Below are 14,451 nucleotides of genomic sequence, written 5' to 3'. Positions count from 1 at the left end.
AAGATCTTTCAAAAGTTGATTGGAGCAAAATGATCACAGGTAAAAGGATGACTGACAAGTGGGAGGCATTCCAATGTGTGAGAACAAGAGTTCAGAAATATTCTGTTCCTGTTAGAGTGAAAGGCAAGGCTGGTAAGGTTAGGGAACAATGGATGAATAAAGATCTTGAAGTTCAAGTCAAGAATCAAAAGCTACTCATCTATTAGAGAGACAATGAGGATCAACTGAATGTCCTTAAGAGTATAAAGAGTGTAGGGACATTTTCCAGAAAGAAATGAGGAAGGCAAAGAGAAGATAGGAAATTGCTTTGGCAGATGAGGTAAAGATAATCCAAAGAGATTCTATAAATACACTAAGAGAGAGGGAGCAACTGGAGAGGGAGTCGAACCCCTGAAAGACCAATGAGGTTGTCTTTGTGTCATACCTCAAGAGATGGGAGAGATCTAAATGAATATTTCGCATCAGTTTTTACTGTTGGGAAAGAAATGGAGGTGAGAGAGATCAGGGAAATAAATATTGATGGTTTGGAAACAGTTCACAGGAATGGAAGAGGAAGTGCTCGAGAACCGAAAAAAACATAAAGATAGATAAGCCTCCAGGACCTGATCAAGTGTGTCCCAGGACGTTGTGGGAAGTAAGGGAAAAATTGCAGTGCCCCTAACAGAAATATTTGTATCATCCATAAACATGGTGAAGAACTGGAGGACTGGGGTGTGGCTAATGTGGTGCCATTGTTTAAGAAGGGATGTGAGGAGAAGCCTGGGAACGATCGACCTGTGAGTCTGACCTTGGTGGTGGGTAAGTTTTTAGAGATAGGATTTACAGATGTTGGAGAGGAAAGAATTGATTAGAGATGCTCAGTATGGCTTTGTGCGAGGAAAATCATGTCTCACACTTGATTGGGTTTGTTTTTGGAAGTAACCAAAATGATGAATGAAGACAGAGTGTTGCATGTTGTCTGCTTGGCCTTTAGTAAAGTGAGATCAAATAGGATTCAGGGTGGGCTTGCCAATTGGACACAGAATTGGCTTTATGGTAGAAGACATTGTTTTTTAGACTGGAGGCCTGTGACCAGCGGTGTTCCACAGGGATCGGTACTGGCTCCATTTCTGTTTGTCATTTATACAAAGGATTTGGATGAGAATATAGGAGGTATGTTTAGTAAGTTTGTGATGACACCAAAACAGTAAATTGAACAGTGAAGAATGTGATTATTACTGTATTACAGTGAACTGCTGTGCTCTTCCAGCACCACTAATCCAGAATCTGGCTTCCAGCATCTGCAGTCATTGTTTTTACCTCATGAAGAATGTGACCCAAGATTACAAAGAGATCTTGATCAATTGGGTCAAAGGGCTGAGGAGTGGCAGATGGAGTTAAATTTGGATAAACGTGAGGTATTGCATTGTGGTAATACAAACAAGGAGAAAGTGAGGACTGCAGATGCTGGAGATCAGAGCTGAAAATGTGTTGCTGGAAAAGCGCAGCAGGTCAGGCAGCATCTAAGGCGCAGGAGAATCGACATTTTGGGCATGACCCTGAAGAGGAAGGGCTCATGCCCTTCTTGAAGGAGGGCTCCTGAAGAAGGGCTTATGCCCGAAATGTCGATTCTCCTGCTCCTTTGGTGCTGCCAGACCTGCTGCACTTTTCTGGTAATCCAAACAAGGTCAGGAGTTCACGGTAGGGCCCTGGGTAGTATTGTAGAGCAGAGAGACCTCAGGGTTCAGGGACATATTTCTTTGAAATTTGCAACCCAGTTAGACAGGGTAGTTAAGAATGTATTTCGCACATACACTTTCATTTCTCAGTCCTTTGAGTATCGGAGTTCTGACATCATATTGAACTTGTACAGGACATTGATGAGGCCTCTTCTGGATTAATGTGTGCAATTCTCATCGCCCTGTTACAGGAAGGATATTATTAAACTGGAGAGGGTTCAGTAAGGACTTACCAAGATGTTGTCAGGAATGGAGGGCTTGAGATATAGTAATGGGCTGCTGCATTGGAGGGTGAGGGGTGACCTTATTGATCTTTGAAAAACTATGAGGGGCATAAATAAGGTGAATGACAGGGGTATTTTCCCTAGGGTAGGGGAGTTCAAACCTGGCGGGTATATTTTGAAGATGAGAGGGCAAAGATTTCAAAAGGGCTTGCGGGACAAAGTTTTTAGGTGTTTATGTGTGGAATGAACTACCAGAGGAAGTGGTGGATGCAGGTGCAGTTTCAATGTTGAAAATACCTTTGGATAAGTTCATGAATAGGAAAGGTTTAGAGGGATATGGGCCAAGTGCAGGCAGTTGGGAATAGTTTAGTTTTGGAACATGGTCAGTGTGGCCTGATTGGTCCGAAGGGTCTGTCTCCGTGCTGGATGACTCGATGACTCCATGACATTACGGTACACAGTCAAAAGACAAGATAGTCTCTGCACATGCTCACTTTGTCCTCCAGAGCAGAGGCTGGGACACAGCAAGGGGAAGGGTATTGTTGATGGATGGAGATACTGAGGGGCTTTTATATGCAGTGGGTGTGAAATAGAGAAACTACAGAGGAGCAGTTCAGGGGAAATGAAGCAGCACAGGGAAGGGCAAATGGACAGGGGTCATGGAGGGGGACAGGGGCTAAATTTGCGATGGGTGCGAGGTTGTCCAATATTGAAGGGGGTGCAGTTTCAGGACTGAATAACAGAAATAGGGAAGGAAAGAAAGAGAAAGAAAGATAGAGAAAATGAGAGAAGAAGAAAGAGCAAGAGAGTGAAAAAGATTATAGATAAAGGTGGGAAGAAGAGGCAGGGGAGAAAAAATACAAAAGAAGAGGCTGTCAGTAACAGAGACAGTGAGAGAGAGAGAGAGAGGCAGAAAGATAGTGTGATCGAGAAAAGTTGAGAGGAATAGAGAGATGTAGAGTGTACAGACAGAGAACAAGAGACAGAGGCAAAGAGAGAGACCGAGAGAGAGAAAAGAGGAAAAATCAGACAGATGCAAACAGGTGATAAGGAAAGCTATGGTGAGATTAAAGAGGTGATATTCCAAATTCTGATTGGTCTAAGCTCTCTCAATGGTCTCTCACACTCCCTCTTTCCCATTTAGGACAGACTCTGTTCCAGGGGCTTGCTTTTGAGATTCAAACATTCCGTGCACTTTCACACACAGAGACAGACAGAAACACACCGATACTCACCCCCTGCTCAGTGCACACGGTGAAAGGGACAATGGCTGCCAGAACCTGTTTGAAATATCCACAAGTCTCTCATTCAAAGTCCCCTCTCTGCCAAAGTCCAGCTCATTCAGTCAGCTCCCAGCTCTCTCTACTCCAGGCATACCTCACCCAGGGATGGAGCACAGCCAGAGTCATCCCAGTGGGATTACAGGGAGGGAGGGAGGGAGGTGTGAGACAAGGCAGCAGGGAAATAGTTTCATCCAGTCTGCCTTTGTCTGCTCCTGCTTTGCATCTTATTATCTTGGAATGAAAGCCAAATATATTTTCAAACTGATCAAATTCCTTTGTCTTTGTGGTTTCCTATTGATCAATGTTAAAAATCCCAATTTGCGATTGCCAAGAATCTAACCCAGGTCACCTGCTTGGAAGACAGCTACACTAACCACGATAGCACCATCACCGTGCACTTTACCACAACACAGTCCCCAAACATAGTTAAAACGACCTTTATCATGACAAATTAAACAGAGGTAATGTTGATTCACTAAAGGTGATGTTAGGTCATGTGACAATAACTAATATGAAAAGGTGGATTTGTCGGAGCATCTGAAATCGGGGAGGGAGCTGGCTCATTGGGCAGGTGCAGGGGGGGAGTTCCGAAATCCCTCTGGTTGGGTTTGGATTCCCCCAGCAATGCATCAGCTGGTTCGTAGAAAGGAACAAATAAAGAAACAGAATGATATCAGAGAAATAGTTTAGTCCAGCCTGCCTTTGTCTCCGCCTACTCTGCATTTTACTGTCTTGGAATGAAAGTCACATGAATTCACAAACTGATCAAATTCCTTTTCTCTTTGGGATTTCCTGTTGATCAATGTGCAAATGTCAACGTGTGATTGCCAGGAATCAAAGTGAGGAATTGAATGAAAACAAAGTAAATTCCTGTTGAAAATAAATGTGCAATTACACCTTCTTCCACATCATTTATTTTTCTAACCTCTTCACTCACTGAGAACGGATTACTTGGGGTAAATGTAGCTTTTGTGTATATTTGGTTTTGCTTCCGTTGACCCACTTGCTACTAAGTGTTGCTGATTACTAACAGCACTTTACACTGGCTTTCCCCCTCCAGTCTCTGTCATTTTGCCCCTCAGATGGAGTCAGTCCTTGCCCATGAGGAAAGGAGTGTTATCATGTTGCTGCTCCTCCTTCTCCTTTCAGTCCATTCCTCACGTGGACTCCTCGTTCCGTTATCTGCTGCATCCAACGTTGGCTCTGAGTTACTTGGATTTATTCACCAATTGAATTATTGTTCTAACTGGATATGTCACGGCATACTTTAACTGGTCTCTGAAATGTTTCTGTGTCACCACATAAATAAGGGCATTTGTGCAGCAATTTAAGTTCCTCAGCATATATCCAATCTGAGCAAAGAGACCAAAAGAAACAGAATCCAAGGAATAACCAGCCTGAAAGAAACATAAAATATGCAACAACCAGAGAAGTATGAAGCTGGCAGATATGGCAAAGAGTAAAATCACAGAATTCTTCCTGCTCTCTACCGCTGGATCATTCTCTGTTTTTCTCTGACCTCTCAGTTCCTTCCGCACCTTAATGGCCTCGAAGATATGTCTGACAGTCAGAATGTTGATAAAGAGAATAAAAGTGAATGGGAACAGTGGTGTTAAAAAAAGTCTCAAAATATTTAAAACTGATCCACCGAGGGTCATTTTCATAACTGTACGTGATATAACAGAAAAATGGTACATTGTTGATCATTTTTCCAGGTCTATACACAAAGACATTTGGAATGTTCTTTAAAAAAAAGAAGATGCAGATTGTTGCTAGAACCCTGGTTGCAGTTTTCCCTGTGCAATACTTAGTTTTCATCTCATGGAAACAAATGGCAACAAATCGATCAAAGGAAAAAGCAATGGTGAACCACGCAGAACAATCAATGCTCCAGCGGCTGAGGGCATAGAGAACACCACAAACAGGAGTGATTTGCAGGAAAGAAAGTGGATAATAATAACGTCGAAATCGGCGAAGGATGATGTAGAAAACAATGAACAATAGATCTGATATTGCCATGGCCACCAGATAGAGAGTGCTGCACACAGAAAGACCACATTTGCCCCGAACTAAAATTAGAATCACCACTAGACAAACTGTAAGAGAAAGGAAAAAAAGGACATAAAGTTAATAATCAAAGATTGTCTGTGCCTGAGCTCAGACTGTAAGTAATGATACAAAGATAATTGTTGTTCCATGTCATATGAACCACAAAAACAAACTCTCTCCAAATGAATCATTTGCATTTTTAAAGGACATAGGGAAGAACATGAGCAGCAGATTACTCACAGAAACACAGTCACATCCTCAAGGTGGTTTTGGGTCAGCAGCAGTCGATTTCACCTGCTTTCCAGGTTACTCGAACTGGCTGGCATTTCTCATAAGCTCATAGCATCCACACAAAGACACCTGGGATCAGCACAACACAGAATAGCAGGCACCTAATGTGGACATTGATCGCAAAATTACTGTATTGGGTTTTGGAGTCTCCACAGTTTAGTTTTCCTCCAGAATTCGATATCCCCACTGTATGAACTACAGGACAGGGTATTTAATCAGTCCACAGTATCCCAGAACGAATGGCCTCTACAATATGGATGAATAAATGATAGGGCATTGAATCCGTCCCTCGTGAACATCCTGACAATCTGAACCATGAAGATATTCAGTAGTAAATCCAATCACCATGTCCCAGGTTGGATACTCACCACAATCAGAAAGCCTTGAACATTTGACCCGACCTCCCTCATGTGTACAGGATGGCACAGCACAGTCCTCAGCAAAAAAATCTGAATCCCCACAACATTGGTCACGGTATCGCTCTGGTTTAGAAAGCAGATGCTTTATCTGGGATGAAGCAAAGCTTCCTGCCTGATGTCCAGGCTCATTCTCCCAAGCTCCTCTCCTCATCCCTCTCTTTGTGAATGGAGATTCCCCCTCCCAGATTGGGAGCATACACTGGGGTGAGAAAACTCCACAGGTTACCCAGCATTCTCCATGGAGATCACTAGAATTGTACCACAGCTTGGCACTGCAGCCTAATAAATATTGATTGAAATTGATAGGCAAAGACAAAATAACAATCCCAAATGAACGCACCTTCATACAGACCATTATTGATGTGGAACATCAAAGGATAACAGCAATGAAGGTCAACGTGGGAAACATCCTGTTGGATGAAGTTATTTGATCTCTGTGGGAGTGCAGTTGCCTTAATACTCCAGACGTTAGTGCTTGTCCTATTAGACACTGTACCACGGCATTGTGCATCATTTTACAAATGGCACACTCACACGTCTTTTTGACAATTCAGTAACTCAACAATACACATCATAATTGAAACCTTGTTCTCAACACCCCTACCAGTGATCTGTCCTCATAAATATCACGCCTCCACACATCCACTGACTGATGAAAACACACAAGATGGACAAACTCATCCGTGCTCACCATCAGTTATCACTCCGAATAAACTGAGTTAATAGAGTGTGGTGCTAGAAAAAGTACAACAGGTCAGGCAGCATCCCAGGAGCAAGAGAGTCGATGTTTCGGGCACGACTCTCCCCACCTGCCCACGATGGTATGGCACTGCCCTGACACAAATAAAATCTGAATCTATGCAACATTGGTCATTGCAACTGCTCTGAAGAAGTGTCCTGCCTGAAACCATGACCCTCTTGGTCCTTGGATGTTGCCTGACCTGCTGTGCCTTTTCCAGCACCACGCTCTATTAGCATGTCCCCATAGTCTCCTCATTCCTAATGACCTGCTGGACCCACCCATTGTCCTGTTGTATCTGGGCTTCCATTTGGAGCGAGCTGCCTGAACAAGATCCACCAACACAATCCCTTTCCATCAAGGAATGGGAAACACCAGGTGTCACTGCGAGGTGGGTTGTTACAAACCCATCTGACCGATAGCAGGCTGTGAACTACCACAGAGAGAGGGTGGTCTTCCGAAACCCTTTCTAGACCAGCCAGAGCTGGTGTTCAGCCAAACCCCATCAATGTGGCCTCAGTGTAAACCCATTCTGCACAGTATAGGGAAACACACAATGCTGCACATTACTGAGGAGCCCCCTGAACTGACAAACTATTCACTTTAAACTCAGTCAGTGAGGACACTATAGTCTGACAGTGGGATTTGCCTTGCTAAATGGAAATATAATAGTTATCAGTTGTCTATAGAAATGAGGATGATTCAATGCAGAGGTTTATATAAGTTAAGTTGTTCCAAGACTTACCAGGAACACCAGTGACAGCGATGATGGTCTCGTACACTCTGTCAATCTTTTCCCTGAGAAGATGCATTTCGTTGTTTGTGACACAACCTGTTGCCAGCTATGTGTCAGAATTGGAGAATTCTCTCAAAGTTGAAGCTGACACAGTTCCAGAGACTTTATTTTACATTGTGTGGTATCTCCACTGGGAAACTGTGATTACATCTTCAACTGTTTTATTATCATTTTGAACAAACAAGTTACGACAACAGGTTTATTTTAATGATGTGATAGCATTGAGATTTATGTCTGTATTTGAATACCCCAAAGAATTCATTAATCTGATCCTATTAGATCTCAAACGTTAGTTCCAGTTTGTCTTCAAGTAACAATACTTGCAATATTTCACTCACTATCAATCCCATCAATATCTCAATATCTTTTGATATCTTTTCAGTGATGACCTTCATTCTGCTGAGGTTATTCATTCATTCAATACCTCATGTTGGAGAGCTCCTTGAGAGCTGTTCTACTGCACACTGTTAGCCCACTGCTTTCCGTGTTCATTCAGTTATGCGACTGAGTTGGGAAGTTCTCTCTGTGAGTGAGCATTCTAATACTGAACCTGAAGCTGATACTGACCACACCTACAGCTGGAACTTCTGATAGGTCACATTGTCTCAAAACAAACACAAAAATAATCAGAACTTTCAATTCAAAATCAGAGAATGATGGCATCATACAGGACAGAGATGGTTCTTCACTCAATCGAGTTGGTATCTCTAAAACCACACTCAAAGCTACACAGGGCTGGAAAATAGAAGCCTTCAACAATGAGATAACGAGAATCCAGAGACAGGATGTTCCTGTTAGGGTGAAAGGCAAGGCTGGGAGGTGTGGGCAAATGCTGGATGACTGGAGAAATTGAGATTTTGGTCAAGAAAAAGAAAGAGGTTTATGTCAGGTTTGGACAGCAGAGATCAAGTGAATCGTGAGAAGGCATATACTTAAGGCATATACTTAAGATGGAAATCAGGAGGGCCGAAAGGGGCCATGAGACAGCATTGGCAAATAAGGTTAAGGACAATCCAAAGGGATTCTATAAATACATGAAGGACAACAGAGTAAATGGGGGAGAATAGGGCCCCTCAAAGATCAGTAAGGCAACCTATGTGTGCCCACAGGAGATTGGGGAGATACTAAACAAATATTTTGCATCATTGTTTACTGTGGAGAAGGACATGGAAGATATAGAATGTGGGGAAAGAGATGGTGACATCTTGAAAAATGCTCAGATTACAGAGGAGGAGGTGCTGGACATCTTAAGATGCATAGGGGTGGTTAAATCCCCAGGATGTGATCAGGTGTAACCGAGAACTCTGTGGGAAGCTCGTGAAGTGATTGCTGGGCTCCGTGCTGAGATATTTGTATCATCGATAGTCACAGGTGAGTTATTGGAAAACTGAGGCTTGGCTAATGTAGTGGCACTATTTAAGAAAGATGGGAAGGAAAAGCCAGGGAACTATAGACTGGTGAGCCCGATCAGTGGTGGGCAGGTTGTTGGAGGGAATCCTAAGGGACAGGATGTACATGTATTTGGAAAGAAAGGACTCTTTAGGGACAGTCAGCATGGCTTTATGCCTATGAAGAGGATTGATGAGGGCAGAGCAGTGGCTGTGATCTACATGGACTTCAGTAAGGCATTCAACAAGGTTCCTCACGGTGGGCTGGTTAGCAAGGTTATATCTCATGGAATTCAGGGAACACCAGCCATTTGGATACAGTACTAGCTCAACGATAGAAGACAGAGGGTGGTGGTGGAGGGTTGTTTTTCTGACTGGAAGCTTGTGATCAATGAAGTGCCACTGGTGCTGTGTCCTTTGCTTTTCATCATTTATATAAATGATTTAGATGTGAACACAGGACGTATAGTTTGCAAGTCTGCAGATGACATTAAAATTGGAGGTTACTTCAGAATACACAGAATCTTGTTCAGATGGGTCAATGGGCCAAGGAGTGACAGATGGAGTTTAATTTAGATAAATGTGAGGTGCTACATTTAGGAAAGACAAATCAGAGCACGACTTATGCACTCATGATAAGGTCTTGGGGAGTATTGCTGAACAAAGAGACCTTAGAGTGCAGTTCCTTGAAAGTGGAGTCACATGTAGATAGGATAGTGAAGAAGGCGTTTGAGTATCATAGTATTGAGTATCATAGTTGGGAGGTCGTGTTACGGCTGTACATGACATTGGTTAGGCCACTTTTGGAATACTGTGTGCAAATCTAGTCTCCCTCCTATCGGAAGGATGTTGGGAAACTTGAAAGGATTCAGAAAAGATTTACAAGGATGTTGCCAGGGTTGGAGGACTTGAGCTACAGGGAGAGGCTGAATAGGCTGAGGTTGTTTTCCCTGGAGCTTGGAGGTTGAGGGGTGACCTTATAGAGGCTTATAAAATTATGAGGGGCATGGATAGGATAAATAGACAAGGGGTTGGGGGAGAAATTTTAAAGAGACCTTTATGCAGAGGGTGGTGCGTGTATGGAATGAGCTGCCAGAGGAAGTGGTGGAAGCTGGTACAATTGCAACATTTAAAAGGCTTAAAAATGTATTGCTGGAAAAGCGCAGCAGGTCAGGCAGCATCAAAGGAGAAGGAGAATCGACGTTTTGGGCAGAAGCCCTTCTTCAGGAATTTCTGAAGAAGGGCTTATGCCCGAAACGTCAATTCTCCTTCTGTGTTGGACATCTTTCTGATTCTCTCTCTCTCTCTCTGTCACATACGCACACGCACACACACACACACATACACATACACGCACGCACGCACGCACACACACACACAATATACATGACACACATGTAAATAATGTTTCTGCCTTTCTATGTAATAACTTCCTTTCCATGGGAAAACAACTCACTCTGCTCATCGATAGGTCCTTCAAACTTGGGACTGAGCGAATTCACAAACCGATCTCAAATGGGGTGATGTCACAACAGTTCAGATAAGATTCAAGTTCATGGAGTTGACAGCCCTCACTCAGTCTGTCTGAATTCTGATTTTCAAGGGACCAAATACAGACAAAATAATATTACACTCAATGAGACAAAATAAAACTTAAACATTTATTTCATAATTGGGACAAAAATGTCAAGTTGGATTCTGAATCAGCCAGGAGGCCAGCCATTGAACTGGCTCATATTCAGATACTTCCCAACTCTTATTGTGGAACCGGGTCAAATCCTATCAATGACAGATGTCAGAAATTCACTTTAATAATCATGTGGAATTACGGCTCTAATGGTGACCACAAAACCCTTATCAATTGTTGTTAACACCCATCTGGTTCTCTAATGCCCTTCAGGGATTAGGGCTGTCCTTGTCTTGTTTGGGCTCCATGTGACTCCATACCCGCAGCAATTGGTGCGGTTGGTGGAGGTCAGCCATCTAAGCTCCAGGCCCTCACAGCAGGAGGTCCTCAAGATTGTGTCCTAGCCCTAACTATCTTTAGTGACTGTATAACTGACCTTCCCTCAGGCAGAATGTCATGAGTCCGAGGGTTCGCTAATACTCACACAATGTTCAGCAGCATTCTTCCCTCCTCAGATACTGAAGCACTCCATGTGGCTCTGCAGCAAGATCCTGGCAACTTCAGCTCCTCTGAAACGGTGTTAGGGAAGTGGAGCCGGAGGTGGATGAACTTCGGATCATTCGGGAGGCTGAGAGAGTAATTGAGAGGAGTTACAGGGAAGTAGTCACACCGCAATCAGGTACAGGGGAAAGGTAGATGGATAACAGTCAGGAGACAGAAAGGGAACCGGCAGATAGTGCAGGGACCCCCTGTGGCCGTTCCCCTCAATAACAAATATACTGTTATGGATACTGTTGGGGTGGGGGACGATTTACCAGGGGTAAGCCATGGGGTACAGATATCAGGCAGAGAACCTGTCCCTGTTGCTCAGAAGGGAAGGGGAAAGATGAGCAGAGCATGAGTCATTGGGGACTCCATAGTTAGGGGGACAGATAGAAGGTTCTATGGGAACGAGAGAGACTCACGATTGATGTTTTGCCTCCCAGGTCCCATTGTTCATGATATCTCTGATCGTGTTTTCGGGATCCTTAAGGGGGAGGGTGAGCAGCCCCAAGTTGTATTCCACATAGGCACCAACGACATCGGTAGGAAATGGGATGGGGATTTAAGGCAGAAATTCAGGGAGTTAGGGTGGAAGCTAAGTGCTACAACAAACAGAGATGTTAGGTCAGGTTTGTTACCCATGTCACATGCTCACAAGACGAGGAATAGGGAGACAGAGCAGTGGCTACAGGGATGTTATAGGACGGAGGTTTCAGATACCTGGATAATTGGGGTAGGTGGGACATCTACAAAACAGCATGGTCTACACCTGAACCAGAGGAGATCCAATATCCTTGGGGTGCAATTTGCTTTTGTGCTTCATGAATGTTTAAGCTAATTCAGCAAGGGATGAGAACCTGAATTGTAGCTCCAGTGTGCAGGAGGTGGAGAGTAGTGAGGTCAGAAGTAAGGTTTCAAGGTTGTAGGAGTGTCTTGGCAGGAAGGAAGGTGGTGTGAAGTGTGTCTACTTCAACACCAGGAGCATCCAGAATAAGGTGGGTGAAGTTGCAGCATGGGTTGGTACCTGGGACTTCAATGTTGTGGCCATTTCAGAGACATGGATCGAGCAGGGACAGAAATGATTGTTTCAGGTTCTGGGGTTTAGGTGTTTCAGTAGGAACAGAGAAGATGATAAAAGAGGGGGAAGTGGGACATTGTTAGACAAGGACAGTATTATGGTGACAGAACGGACGTTTGATAAGGACTCGTCTACTGGAGGGAGAATGGGCTGAGGTTAGAAACAGGAAAGGAGAGATCATCCTGTCGGGGGTTTTGTACAGCCTTCTGAAAAGTTCCAGAGATGTAGAGGAAAGGATTGCAAAGATGATTCTGGATAGGAGAGAAAGGAACAGGGTCGTGGCTATGGGGGTTGGAAAAGTGTTGCTGGAAAAGCGCAGCAGGTCAGGCAGCATCCAAGGAACAGGAGAATTGACGTTTCGGGCATAAGCCCTTCCTTCGATTCTCCTGTTCCTTGGATACTGCCTGACCTGCTGCGCTTTTCCAGCAACACGTTTTCAGCTCTGATCTCCAGCATCTGCAGTCCTCACTTTCTCCTCGTGGCTATGGGGGCCTTTAACTTTCCAAATATTGACTGGAAACGCATAGTTTAGATTTGTCAGTTTTTGTCCAATGTGTACAGGAGCGTTTGCTGACACAGTATGCAGACAGGCTGACAAGGTGCAAGGCCACTTTGGATTTGGTACTGGGTAGTGAACCAGGCTTGATGTTAGATTTAGAGGTAGGTGAGCACTTTGGTGATAGTGACCACAATTCAGTTACATTCACTTCAGTGATGGAAATGGAAAAGTATATCCTGCCGGGCAAGAGATGTAGTTGGGGGAAAGGCAATTATGATGCGATTAGGCAAGAGTTAAGATGCATAGGATGGGAAGGATGAGCTTGTTCGAGGAACAGCTACAGTATGTCCTTGATCAGTATGTACCTGTCAGGCTGGGAGGGAGTGGTTGAGCGAGGGAACTGCGGTTTACTAAAGAAGTTGAATCTCTTGTCAAAGGGAAGAAGAAGGCTTAAGATGAGACGTGAAGGCTCAATTAGGGTCCTTGAGATTTACAAGTCAACCAGTAAGGAGCTAAAGACAGAGCTAAGAAGAGCCAGGAGGGAACATGAGAAGTCTTTGGCAGGTAGGATCAAGGAAACCCTAAAGCTTTTGAGAGTTATGTCAGGAATCAAAGAATGACTCGAGAAAGATTAGGACCAGTCAAGGATAGTAATGGGAATTTGTGCATGGAGTCCGAGGAGATAGGAGAGGTAAAAATGAATATTTTTCATCAGTATTCAGACAGGAAAAAGGCAATGTTGTTGAGGAGAATACTGAGATACAGACTATTAGACAAGACAGGATTGAGGTTCATAAGGAGGAAGTGTTCCCAATTCTGGAAAGTGCAAAAATAGATACGTCTGCTGGGCCACATGGGATATATCCGAGGACTCTCTGGGAAACCAGGGAGGAGATTGCAGTGCCTTTGGTTTTGACCTTTATGTCATCATTTTCTTCAGGAATAGTGCCAGAAGACTGGATGGGAGTAAATGTTGTCCCCTTGTTCAAGAAGGGGAGTAGAGACAACCCTGGTAATTATAGGCCAGTGAGACTTAATTCAATTGTGGGAAAAGTGTTGGCAAAGATTATAAGAGTTAGGATTTATAATCATCCAGAAAGGACAAAGTTGATGAGGGATAGTCAACATGGTTTTGTGAAGGGTAGGTTGTGCCTCACTAACCTACTTGAGTTCTTTGAGAAGGTGACCAAACAGGTGGATGAGGGTAAGGTGGTCGATGCGGTATATATGGATTTCAGTCAGGCGTTTGATAAGGATCTTCACGGTAGGCTATTGCACTAAATACAGAGGCATGGGTTTGAGGGTGATTTAGCGGTTTGGATCAGAAATTCACTAGCTGTAAGAAGACAGAGGGTGGTGGTTGATGGGAAATATTTATCCTGGAGTTCAGTGACTAGTGGTGTACCGCAAGGATCTGTTTTGGGGCTACTGCTATTTGTCATTTAAATAAATGACATGGATGAGTGTGTAATATGATGGGTTCATTAAATTTGTGGATAACATTAAAGTCGATGGAGTTTTGGACAGTGTTGAAGGATGCTGCAGGTTACAAATGGACATAGATAAGCTGCAGAGCTGGGCTAAGTGGTGGCAAATGGAGTTTAATGCAGAAAAGTGTGAGGTGATTGACTTTGGAAGGTGCAACAGGAATACAGAGTACTGGATTAATGGGAAGATTCATTGAACAGATTCTAGATGAGCAGAGAGATCATGGTGTCCATGTACATAGATCCCTGAAAGTTGCCACCCAGGCTGATAAGTTGTTAAGAAGATATACAGTGCATTAGCTTTTATTGG

The sequence above is a fragment of the Chiloscyllium punctatum genome, chromosome 29 (assembly GCF_047496795.1).
Source record: "Chiloscyllium punctatum isolate Juve2018m chromosome 29, sChiPun1.3, whole genome shotgun sequence".
NCBI classification, from domain to species: Eukaryota; Metazoa; Chordata; class Chondrichthyes; order Orectolobiformes; family Hemiscylliidae; genus Chiloscyllium; species Chiloscyllium punctatum.
Note: the sequence above shows the minus strand (reverse complement) of the source record.